Consider the following 12,258-nt stretch of genomic DNA (forward strand, 5'->3'; position numbering starts at 1 on the left):
AGGACGGGCATTTCCAATGGGCTCGCAAATTGCGAGAGGCTCATTAATATTAATGAGCCTCGCAATTTGCGACCCCATTGGGAATCCCAAACAGTGTTAAACACACTGTTATACATTTCATTTAGCGACTCGCAATTTGCCACTTGCATTATGTCGCCAATTGCGAGGCGCTAAATGAAATGGTCGTACATATGGTCCCAAAATCCTTAGTACTTTGAGTATTTGTTTTGTGTGAACACATGTGTTTTTTTTTTATTAATTACTGTTTTAATATTTGAAATTTAAGTCATACAAATTGTTTGGGGGTCCCCGGCTTCCCGTGGTGACTCAATGGGGGTCCTCAGGAGTCAAAGGTTTGGGAACCACTGCCCTAGACTAAGGGATTTGAGGCATAACCTTTTGCTACCATCCTTTAAATCACATGCTGTTCGGACCTGCAGGCAGGCAGTCAAACTATGCTTTACCACCACTAACATCAAACTGAATTGCCAGGTTGTGAAGTTCTTTGACTTCATAAGAAAAAGACTTAATAGCGCTTGATGAACATTATTAGGCCCTGAGGATAACCTTGAACTGATCCCAGTAAATCTCGTATTTTTTTTGTTTAAGTTTAACTGCAAATTGTTTTTAATGCTCCTATTGGTGTTTTATATTTTTGTAAAGATTTTAATTAATCATGTACAAATAAACATTACCTTACCATCTTGGGGGGAGGGGGTGCCCCAAAAAATGGTTGCACTGGGATCCACCAGCGCTAAAACCCGCTCTGGTGCCATCCCTGAGGCCAAGGGTCACAAAGGCAGTACCAGGGGTCGCAAGGGACAAGCCACCCCTAAATGGCGTCCATGCTAAAGACTAAACCAGAGCTGTGCGTGACCCTTAATGTGCTGCAGCACTTCGGTGGTAACGGGGCATTCGCCAGAAATCACCTGATGCCCTTTTCGCAAACCTGTCAGTCATTCAGAGGGGAGGGAACTGCTTCATATTCGAGATCAGAGCAGCCGTTGGCTTTGCTGTTGGAAATATCCCGCTAGCAAGCCACAGGTATGTTGCTACTAGAGTATCACACTGCCTACTCTATGCAGAGGCCCTTCCGACACTGTTTTTCCTCGTCGTAACCCTGATGAAAGACATATCATTCGCAAGCAGGGGAAAAAGTACAATTTTCCTCACTCGTTTGGAGAAAACTGGCAGCATGTCACTGCTGCATATATTTTTTTTGTGTTTTCAGTAACAAAATCCCGCTTTTGGAGGTTTAAAAAAAATGCTGACCCATCAGAATGCCGTGGCATGACAGCCTGACTGGCATTACATTTTCATTGACATGGCAGGAAACTGTAAGTCTGACAGGCCCAATTTTCTCCGCCAGATCACTGGTGCAAGCTGGCGTTCCTCGTGACACGTGTGGGCACTGGGATGAAGTTACAGGTAATGGTGGCATCGCAGGCCACGCCTGAGCGCACGTGTGCTGCTGGCACAGGGGACTTTCTCCTCCGAGCCAGGTGCGCAGCGGTCAAAAGTGCAGCAGGGGCAGTGGCACCAGGGCACTCGGGTGTAATGTGCCCATTTCATCGTTATTTATTGGATTTTTTTGTACTGCCAAAGCAGGGGATGGGGGGTAATTTCCTTCTATGTATTAAGTCCATGGCGTCCTTGCTACGACAGGGCCCCGAGCCTTTGTGGCTCATCTTCGGCTCTCGTTCTCATAGTCAACTCAGGGCTACATAACATTCCCCCGCCCCACATACCCAAACCCGCAAAGGAAACACAGACAAATAGAGTTTGGGTACAAAAATTGCTGCAGGATTTATTTACATACAACATATGTAAAGATGGTGGGTTAGCTTACGGGCGATCCAGGACAGGCCGCATTCTCGCCACCTGTCCGCCTGTTTGAGCCAAACAGCACAGTGGCGAACCACCCAACTGCTGTAGAATAAAATTAAATACTGACACACCCATTTGCTGGGCGTGACTAGGCAAACCCCCGGCTGCACAGGCCCACAACCGCCCGAAGGACTACTGGGGTGCCGACACGGATTCCTGCACCTCCCATGAGGTTTACAGGTTAGGCTCTGGCACCCCTATGTGCCCACTGAAGTACATCATTTGCACCTCTCTTCTTCCGGATCGCCCCGTAACTCCGCCTGCAACGAAAAACAAGACACATTAAAACACCCCCACAGCCCCTACTCATGACACTCTGGGTAAGAGGACGGGAGGGAAAAGAGTGTCCCGCAAGATCGTACGGCGTCCGGGCGGCAAAGAGGCTTAGGATAGGGGCACCACAGCATAAGTACCCCTGAAGCCCCCCCCCGCCGCCCGGACGAGATTCTCGGCAAGCCGCCTCCTCCAACCGGTGAGGCGGATGTGCCGGACAGGCAAGTGGGGGCGGGACCGCCCTCCTTGACTAGGTACCCGCCCTCTTGATGGCCACTGCGTGGCCTCGGGCAGGCGCATAGTCAACTCAGGGCTACATAACATTCCCCCGCCCCACATACCCAAACCCGCAAAGGAAACACAGACAAATAGAGTTTGGGTACAAAAATTGCTGCAGGATTTATTTACATACAACATATGTAAAGATGGTGGGTTAGCTTACGGGCGATCCAGGACAGGCCGCATTCTCGCCACCTGTCCGCCTGTTTGAGCCAAACAGCACAGTGGCGAACCACCCAACTGCTGTAGAATAAAATTAAATACTGACACACCCATTTGCTGGGCGTGACTAGGCAAACCCCCGGCTGCACAGGCCCACAACCGCCCGAAGGACTACTGGGGTGCCGACACGGATTCCTGCACCTCCCATGAGGTTTACAGGTTAGGCTCTGGCACCCCTATGTGCCCACTGAAGTACATCATTTGCACCTCTCTTCTTCCGGATCGCCCCGTAACTCCGCCACAGCCTGTGCGGTGGTCACCGCTGCCGCACAGGCCCCCCACCATTGTTACTTATTCTACCTGCAACCTCTGCTCATGAGTTCTTATTTCAAGTCCAGAAGAAAGAGGTATAAGCCAACAGGCGAGAGGAGAACACCATCTCCCTCAAAGTACCCCATGACCTTTTCCCGAATCACGTCATGGTAAGAAAAACAGCCCACTGTGCTGCGAAACTTTGTCATGGCCGCATATATGCGCCTTCCTGCTCTCACGATAGCCTCGCTGGACTTAGCGCCCCGCCAATGTCTTCTAGGCACTGTTTCAGACCACCAGACTTCGCATTCGCGCAAAATGCTGCCAACGATACCCAGGTCTGTCTACAAGCAGCCGGTATCCCCTGCCCCCCTTGGGTTTTAGGCTGGGAGCGGCTACCGACAAGATATTGTTTAAGTTAGTTTGGCAGGGAGCCCCCAAGGCTGACCTGTGCAGGGGCTTGTATGGGAAGTAACAGCCACCACGACACCAATGTGCCTAACCACCCGGGAACAGTCCCATTGCCCCATGAGGGAAGACTATCCCAGGCCAGAGACCAGGTGATGGGAAGGGCCCCCCCTGCAGAGACTCTCCCCCGGAAAACAAGCGCAGTCACAGGAAATAATCAACTGCAAGATTACGCATAAGCGACTAATCCTCCCCAGGATACAGAGTCTATTGCAGTGCGCAAAGCATATTTTGGAATGACTAGCGAATAGGTCTTACAAGAGGCAAACTGGAAGCCTCGGGGACAGCCGCGAACACTTGCCCCCCCGGATCATACCTGAAATCCTAAAAGACTTCTCGGGCCCACCCCAAACCATTATTGGCAGTCCGTACTCTGGCTGTGGAAGCCACAGCTATTCTCTGTATAACTGAATAGAGTGTTACACTGACGGCAGCAGACTGCGGGTGAGCTGCCAGCGGGCCCCCGAGCCTCGGAAAAGAAGGCAGGAGATCCAAGAAGGGGGGGGGGAGACTAAACGAATGACCCTCCCAAGCATGGCAGACCACACATGTGCCTTAATCGAGGGTACCAAGTACTATTTCTCAGTTACGAGTTGTTGCCAATCATGCAGTGCTCCCTATAAACCTGTGATTGGTACTCATTGTTGCATGCCGGGCCACATCTAAACACCCTTCTTTAGACCCTAGTTTAAGATTAAACACTCTGAAAACTCCATCCGTGTACAGGTCAGAAGTAGCCTGAGATATCCACCCCACTAAAATCGTCTGGCCTAAAAGAACATGTGTAACAGACGCTTAGGTGGAAAGAGGAGTATTACGCCAGAGGAGCCAAGGAGGGAGGAGTCTAATGTAGATCCACTCAGCTATACGGGTGACACTAAATCTCAGCCTGGGCTATCAAACAATAAAAACCCCAGGACATTCAAATAATGACAATCCTCCCGCTTAACTTACTGTAGTAAACAAGAGGACCCATACATGGCAGACGACGTCTGCGAATATGAAAGTGGCATAACCAGTCTATAGGTTTGAGACATGGCATAAGAATATTAGACTCCAGCACAACGCCCATGTTAGCAATGGACTAACCGAGACCGGCCGTTGTGCCTACCCATTAGGCTGAAGACCTCTACGTGGTGAATGGGGGCAAGGAACGTGAGTGCTTTGAAAATCATATACATAGAAGGATACTGGATTTTCTTTGAAGAATATCTGCGTGTCAGATACATGTCGAACCATCAAAATAAAGTAGACGTGCCATGCCTAGACGTCCGGATACTAAGTGACGGGTCCCGAAAAGCAGCACTATCACACGCTGCGTTTTCCCTTGGTTACTTTGGGCTGAACTCGCAAGGATTGGGTGCGAGTTATCTGAGAATAGGGCCAAGGGAGTGTCATAGGCAGCGCTAAGAGGAAGAATATGGGCCCCCAGGAAGGAGGTGGGATGATAAAATGCAGCCATGGTCACTTCAGCAGAGGAGGAATAAAGTGTCCTAGGAACCCCTGCACCTGCTGCAACTACGCTCTCGATTACGCCCGTCTCAGGGAGGGAGCGTCTTCGACAATGAACAGGTGAGGGTCTTATTCCAAATACCTGTCCAGCATCCTGCTGTAATATTCTTGGACCAGTTCTATCACATGCTATGCCGATGACAAACTGCCACCCACAACGTAGAGATCACTACCTGCAATGCTGATCTATAGCTAGATCAGGGAGTGCCAATGCTAGAATAGAGACCAGTGTCAGCACCACTTCCCGCATTTACAAGGGCCAAAAGCAGTCATAGAAACTCTATTGCTGGTACGGATGAGCAGGACAAACTAGGGTCTCATCTGCAACTCATGCTAAAACCCAAAGGAGAGTTCCAAACAAAATTGGACCGAAATTGGGACCAGTGACACCACCACATGCCGAATTTACAAGGGGCAAAAGCAGTCGGTCAACCTCTATTGCTAGTAGGGATGAGCAGGACAAACTAGGGTCTCATCCGCAACTCACCTTATAACACGATACCCTTGGACAGGATGTTGCACATTCAAAGCCGAATTCCCACTGAGCCGTGCTCCAAAACATATGAACACACCGGATAACAATTATCTGCCTAGTGAGGCTCCCGTTAACACTAAAAGTGTCTTTGATATTCACGTATGAATATGTCCCATAAACCAGTGGATCTGCAATAATGCCAGAGAAGTGGCGACTATAATATTGGCACCTGTGTTAATCAGCTAAATTAATAGCCACTGAATGCGGTTTACTTGGGGAATCATTGCATGAAGTGACCCGAAATCCGGCCACAGATTTACCGAATAAATACCCTAAATAAATTTAAAGGTAATTTAAACATCTACAGGCAAACATTCAGGGGTGAGAACCGCGTATTACAAACAGTAGAGGTACCTGCTGTGTAGTCATAATCGTTTAAGAATCATCAGGTGTACGACAGTCCGGGAAATAGAACATGCCCGTTTGCAAAAACAGCACTCGCGGGCAAGAACGATGATATCCTGCAGTGCTGAGAAATGACATTCTATGAGAAAACGTGGAAAGGACACACAAAATTCCAGCGTGTGCGGAGAAACTGAAACCGAGAGACTGTTCCCCCTGGTGGCCAACACGCACCACTGCCCAAGCAAAAGGCCGAGCGAAACAATTGCTAACGCATCCAAGACCAAATTATGCCCAGCAATTGCCAAAGTGCGGTGTTGCTGTAAACGGCACGAGAACCAACAAAAACCCAGCAGGCAAAGGGGTGGCCAGGACATCCAGCGAAAACGTCTCTCCGCTCCCGTCGTTGCCCGGCCTAAAGGCATGTACAAGCACCCTTGTTCTGTGTACCATGGCCTGGAGGGCGGCTGTGTGGACCAAGTGTACACTGCCCGACAGGGGGGGGATTAGGGGTGGTGGGTGGAAGGCCACTCCACCAGTCTGCCACTATAAAGACGTGCATGCCAAAACACAATCAAAAGCCAACATGCCTGTGCCCCACCAATAATTAGCCCTGAAGCCAGATGGCGCATCCTTACGCGGACATCTCGCACATAATTGTCTTTTAAAATGGCCGGACATGTACGCCATTACCCGCGTGCCCCGGACATGGTGAAGCGTACTTCCCATGCCAGTGGTGGCAAGTTGACGCCATTACCCACGTGCGCCGGACAAAGTAAGAGATACCGCCCCAGGAAATGGCCGGCTGCCCAGGAGCATGGAGTCTATCTTTCCAACCGACTGTAAAGATGTCTTTATCCTCTGATCGATATGTCACTGAGGCATACATGGAAAATAGTATAGTCGAGATCCGCCTACAACCTGTTTAGGACCAGCGCAAGGACCACACAAATCATCGCATTTCAGAATGCCATCCTCTACCATACCGGAAAAGAACAAAGCCGGAAATGAATAAGGCTGCCGAGGACAATAGCGCATCACTCCCCGCATGCTTACACAACCCTTGACCCTCGGACACCTGGAGCGAAACTCCCCCTCTAGCTCCAGCCACATTTTCTCTACCGCGCCGAAGGCACAACTGAGAAAACATGGTAGTTCGCACTTTAGCACGTTTCTAATTCATCATCACAAACAATATGCAGGTATATTTCTGAACCATAGAGACAATGATTAGCACACACCGTTGGTTCATATCCTTTTTAAACTACTTTCCTGCAAAATGGTAAAGCATTTCAAGTGTTGTCAAAACGCATTGCGATTGCGACCCCACGATTTCTAGATGCTCTAGATACCACCACAGATGTCACTAATACCTCAAGTAGTGTGACATATGCCACAGAAACATGTCCACTAAACCTTCTCCTCAGGTATCGTTACTGCTAATGTGACGCTCGGACCCTGCGGGAAAGTCTGCGCTAGAACGTAGTGAGCGTCGCCACTGCAGAAGGACCGCACTGCCGAACGCAAACTCCAGCGCTGGCCCGGCGCCGCATACACCTGTGTAGTCGCCCAGGGTCACATGAACGCACCATGGGAGGACAATGCGAAGCCTCCGACCCGCCTCCCGACATGGGGACCCTGGCTGACGCCTCGGAGGCAGGGGGGTGGGGGAGAAATGAAGGACATGGTTCGAGTGAACGAAGGGGCTGGCCCCACCACCCCCCGACACACACCGCAGAAAACGCGAGGACGGGCTATACACCAGCGCGCCGACAAAAGCAGATTTTCTTAACCGGGCGGTGTTCTATTACACCACGAAAATATACAGCCAAGCCTCCCGGACGGACATAGGGGTGGGAGCTAGGTGCATGGTTGCTGGCAACGAACCCCGAAACAGGTGGTGCCGCCGACTGGACCCACTTCACCAAACCCAAATTGAGCCGCCCGATGCTAGCGTTGCTGACAGGATGGGCCTGGGGCAGGGCAGTGAACAGCAAGGCGCGTAGCCATACTAAACCGTGGCGACGGAATGTTGAAAGATGCAAAGCGTAGCCTTTTGCTATCAATACTAATTGACCTAATTTTGGTGTCAATTGGGGTACATCTGCCCGCCCCCGCCCGGAAGCCAAAGCCGAAAACCAAAACTGCACCGCGACCGTTAGATTAAATGAGCCGACGCCGCGGCTCGAACACTGGTCCCCAGCTCCAGAGTCAGCAACTCTAACCGCTGAACACGCCTCTGGCTTCGAAAATGAGCCCGTCGGGCCCCTATGCTGTTACTGTGCACAATACCTCCGTCAGACATAACTGACCCCCTAACGAAGAACTTATGTAACCCTTGCTTGGACAAAATGTCTCGGACAGATGAGAGAAAACCCCCCCCCCACGAGCGCCGCCTCACCGTCGAAAGCCTAATACATTTGCAAGGCAGTCTCAAAACATCACACTGGTAAGTAACAAGAAAGGGACGGCAGCGACTTGAAAATGAACCTTGACGGTATTAAACATTAACTCCTAAACAGTGAATTCACACTAATACCCGGACGTAAGGATATCCCGCTAGACAGCCACACTTAGTGGTTTCCGACAGAAGGCATAGAGTAGCGGTGGACACTAGGACAGCAATTGCATTAGTAATCGCGCCCCCAATCAACCCGGGAAAGAAAGGATATCTGTGCCCTGAGGCACCGAATGCGGCACCGTGAAACCAAAACATATCATAAAACCAACAATCACGCATGATTATGGCAAGCCGCACAAACATCTCGGCCCTAAAACCGAGAAAGCGCAAGAAAACCTAGCGTTCATGCAAACAAAACGCCTCTCAGCCCCGCTTCCATGAGATGGGGGCCACGACCACTGGTCAGCTCAGCAGCACTGGTAAATATGGGGACAACACACTCATATCTCCGCAGGCCCCAGTCACAAGTGCCGCCCCACTCCGGGGCCCAAATTAAGCCTTCTTGATCCCGTAGTCAGAAGCGATCAAAAGGAAACACTTTGCATGAACGATGGTATTCCTTGATAATGCAAAATACACGGTACGTGCATAATGATGAAGCGGGTAAAAATTGGCTCATCCTTCACAGCTCCCCCCCATCAACATGAGTACAACCATAACGAGTCTTGGCCTTCGCCTGAAAGCCCGCGCACCACCAAGCATGCACTATCCCTTTGCCATAATCCTCACAAAAGAAACCAAGCAGCACGAGGATACGAACCTCCGACTCCGAAGAGACTGGTGCCTAAAACCGGATCCTTTGACCGCTCGGGCCACGCGCCCACCTGTAAATAACTGTACACATTAGAATACCACACACCGCGCCATACTTGAGGGCACTGCGCACAAGCACGATGTCGCGAGAAAGCATCCAGCTCAGGCCCCAGGTAGGAGCAATCAGAAGCGCCAGATGCACAGAGCATGGCTAAGCGTACACACGGAAAAACACGCTTACCCTACCCTTCGGCCACAGCCCCGATGATCGTAGAGGGTCGGCATCGGACTCCCGGGAGAACCATTACCCCACGGACAGTCCCACCACGCGGGGCTCCCCGGACCAGCCCGCACCCCCAAAGAGAATGCGAGGGAAATCAGACGACGAGGAAAGGGGGACGGACGAGGCGAAGGAGGTAGGGAGAAATACACAACATTACACACCCACGCACAACCTGGGGAAGGTTCGACCAGCCAAAATGCAATATTTGTAAATCCTACAATTGCCGCCACAATACCGCACAAACATGGACACTCCAGCGCCGGAGAGATCACACAAAAGACGCCCAAACCTTTAGGGAAAACGGGACTCGGTATAGCAAATACAGCGGGGCCCGACAAGAACAGGCCGGGCCCGCGCTGACCGGAGGACAAAGACCGGAAGGAAAACCGGACGTCCCCCCCCACAGCAGCCCGCTCTAGCGGGCCGCCTCGCCAGGCTCCCACCTCACACGGAGGGAGCAGGCGGCTACAGTAAGGGGGGGGGGAGAGGGTAGGCCCAAGGCCTCGCTCACCTCAACACGACGAGGTAGTCACAAAAGAGTGTCCCGCAAGATCGTACGGCGTCCGGGCGGCAAAGAGGCTTAGGATAGGGGCACCACAGCATAAGTACCCCTGAAGCCCCCCCCCGCCGCCCGGACGAGATTCTCGGCAAGCCGCCTCCTCCAACCGGTGAGGCGGATGTGCCGGACAGGCAAGTGGGGGCGGGACCGCCCTCCTTGACTAGGTACCCGCCCTCTTGATGGCCACTGCGTGGCCTCGGGCAGGCGCACTCTACGGGTGTCTGGACAGAGCCTGGAGGAGGGGTGACGCGCTACCCCTCCTAGAGGTCTATACTGCTGCCTGCGGTGCTATCCTCTGTAGCCTACAGAGGGCGCAGTGTGGCCCTCCCGTCTACGGCCCTCCTCCCTGTCCCGGAGGCCTGTATGTTGGTGGTATAGTGGCTCTGGGCCATTCTGACGCTAGTACAGTCTGGGCCGGGGGCACCCCTCTCTGCCCCCTCCGCCCAGTCTCGGAGTCTATAGTGTAAGGCTGTACAGCCCGTGCGCTGTCGGCCTGGGCTCCGGGCCAGGCGCGCTGCTGTTTAGGAAATGTAGCTCCCAGGGAGCCAGGGAGACCAGGAACAATAGCTGCTGCCGGGCCAGGGGCCTGGTCCACACCCAAAATCATGCACATTCCCTCACCGCGTCCCTCAGCGCAAACACCCCCATCCTGCCAGCACATGACGTCTCCTGCAGCCCCTTAAGCACACTCCATGGAACGTACCTTCTGGAGAGCAGGGTCCGAATGGGGAGGGAGGATCCTTCAGAAACGATGGGCCTAGTGAACTCTGAGCACGGATGTATTTAAAGGTGAAATAATCACAGGTGTGCCCCTATCTAGTGGGGTTGTGGTGGGTGCTGTGTAATTTACTCACCTGGTCATTGCAGTACAGGTGCGAGGCAGCTGGAGACAAACTCGGCCACCATTATGGTGTGGGTCTCGGAGACACCCTGGCGTCCTTCGACTCTTCAGTCAGGTCCCAGACGCTTCATTTCTTCCTGTCTAAACAAGAATGCAGAGATCATAATAGTAGTTTCTACTGTAGGTAGTGTTTTCTTCCACAGCCGTGATTTTTCCTAGGAGGTGTTTATAGCTGGTGTTACTATTACAGAATACAGCATGCTCTTTTTTATCGACCTTAAAAGAATGAAAGGCCAGGGCAACTTTCTGAAATCTGCAACAGGCACATTAACCCACCAACCTCTCTTGAGCCTGTAACCTGCAAATGTTTCTTGCATGTATCATCTTTTTTCTTCTAGTCATAGTTTAAACAAGCATTTGCAAAGCAATAGGTCTCGCAATTGCGAGATTTCGAGTTAATGGCATAAGGTCCGCGGCTGGTATTAAAGAGAAAGCGTTGTAAGGGGCGGTTTTACCAAAACAAATGCTTTTTTTTGTAAAAGCGCCCTATGAAAGAACGCATGGCGCGCTGAATGTTGCAGGAAAGCATGTTGTGCCTGCTGTAGGAGAGACCATTAAAGAATAGAAAATAGTGCTTACCGGGTAAATAAGACGTACCATGTAACAAACGAAGTAAAAGGGCCAGTCCTCATGGTAGGTTACAAATGAAGACAAGGCAGTACTAAGGAGGGACTAAAAAGCCTATTAACGAATCAGAAAAGCCAGCATTTACAAAGAACAATGACATGCGCTGCCCAGGCTCAATCTAAAAATTACCTTAATTCTATTCAACAATACATATATGTCTTTGATTGTTAGTCTAAGTTAGTAGTTACTTCGGATCTTAATGTGTAATCAGTCAATTGCTCTGAAGAAGCAACACGAACATTGATGAAAAAAAGTTACACAACACATGCTTGTTTTATATGCTCTTATATAGGTTTAGAAACTCTTTACAAACAACTATTACACATCCCAATAAACATGATAAATGTGCCCCACCTCGTCGAATTATGGCTGTGTAGGGGTTAGGGGCATTACTTCATTTGAGGCTACTTTTCCATGCTTGCCAATTTCATCAGGACATCCGGGCTCATTTTGTGAGTTGGAGGAATAAAATATGACCACGCGCTATAACAGCAGGCTCAGTAATAGAAATGGGCACTTTAAAAGATAAAGCTGCAATATTGACAAGAAGCCTGACGAGGTGTCATTCTCATTATGGAGAAAACTTTCATTGTTTCTGCAATAGGTGCAGACAGCACAAAGGTAGTGCAACAGATACTATGCGGAGCTGAGATATGGAGCTGTAATACGGCCCTCCTTAACAATATGGCATCATTCAAAGGCCAACCTGCAGGGGCTCTAGGTTTGTTGTCCTGCATTCCTCTCACTACATTTTGCTCCACATTAGGTTTGGGTCCAGCCTGCTTAACACCTTCCGTGCTCATGACGAGCTCAGCTGGTCATGAGGCACGGTGACGCTGTGCTCATGACGAGCTGAGATCGCCATGACCCGTGCGGCGCTCACACGCGGGGATAATTCCCCTGC

At 50.9% G+C, this 12,258-nt stretch overlaps 1 protein-coding gene across 1 annotated transcript in view; it reads right to left on the minus strand.

Moving 5' to 3' along the window:
* The window catches only part of LOC144753705 (lumican-like), a 190,855-nt gene extending 180,059 nt beyond the window's left edge, over positions 1 to 10,796 (minus strand). The window contains exon 1 of the mRNA XM_078641299.1: positions 10,681 to 10,796. The gene's annotated coding sequence lies outside the window, so the exon portion shown is untranslated. The remainder of the gene's footprint in view (positions 1 to 10,680) is intronic.
* Between the last annotated feature and the right edge of the window lie 1,462 nt (positions 10,797 to 12,258).

This window comes from Lissotriton helveticus, chromosome 5_1 (genome assembly GCF_964261635.1).
Source record: "Lissotriton helveticus chromosome 5_1, aLisHel1.1, whole genome shotgun sequence".
NCBI classification, from domain to species: Eukaryota; Metazoa; Chordata; class Amphibia; order Caudata; family Salamandridae; genus Lissotriton; species Lissotriton helveticus.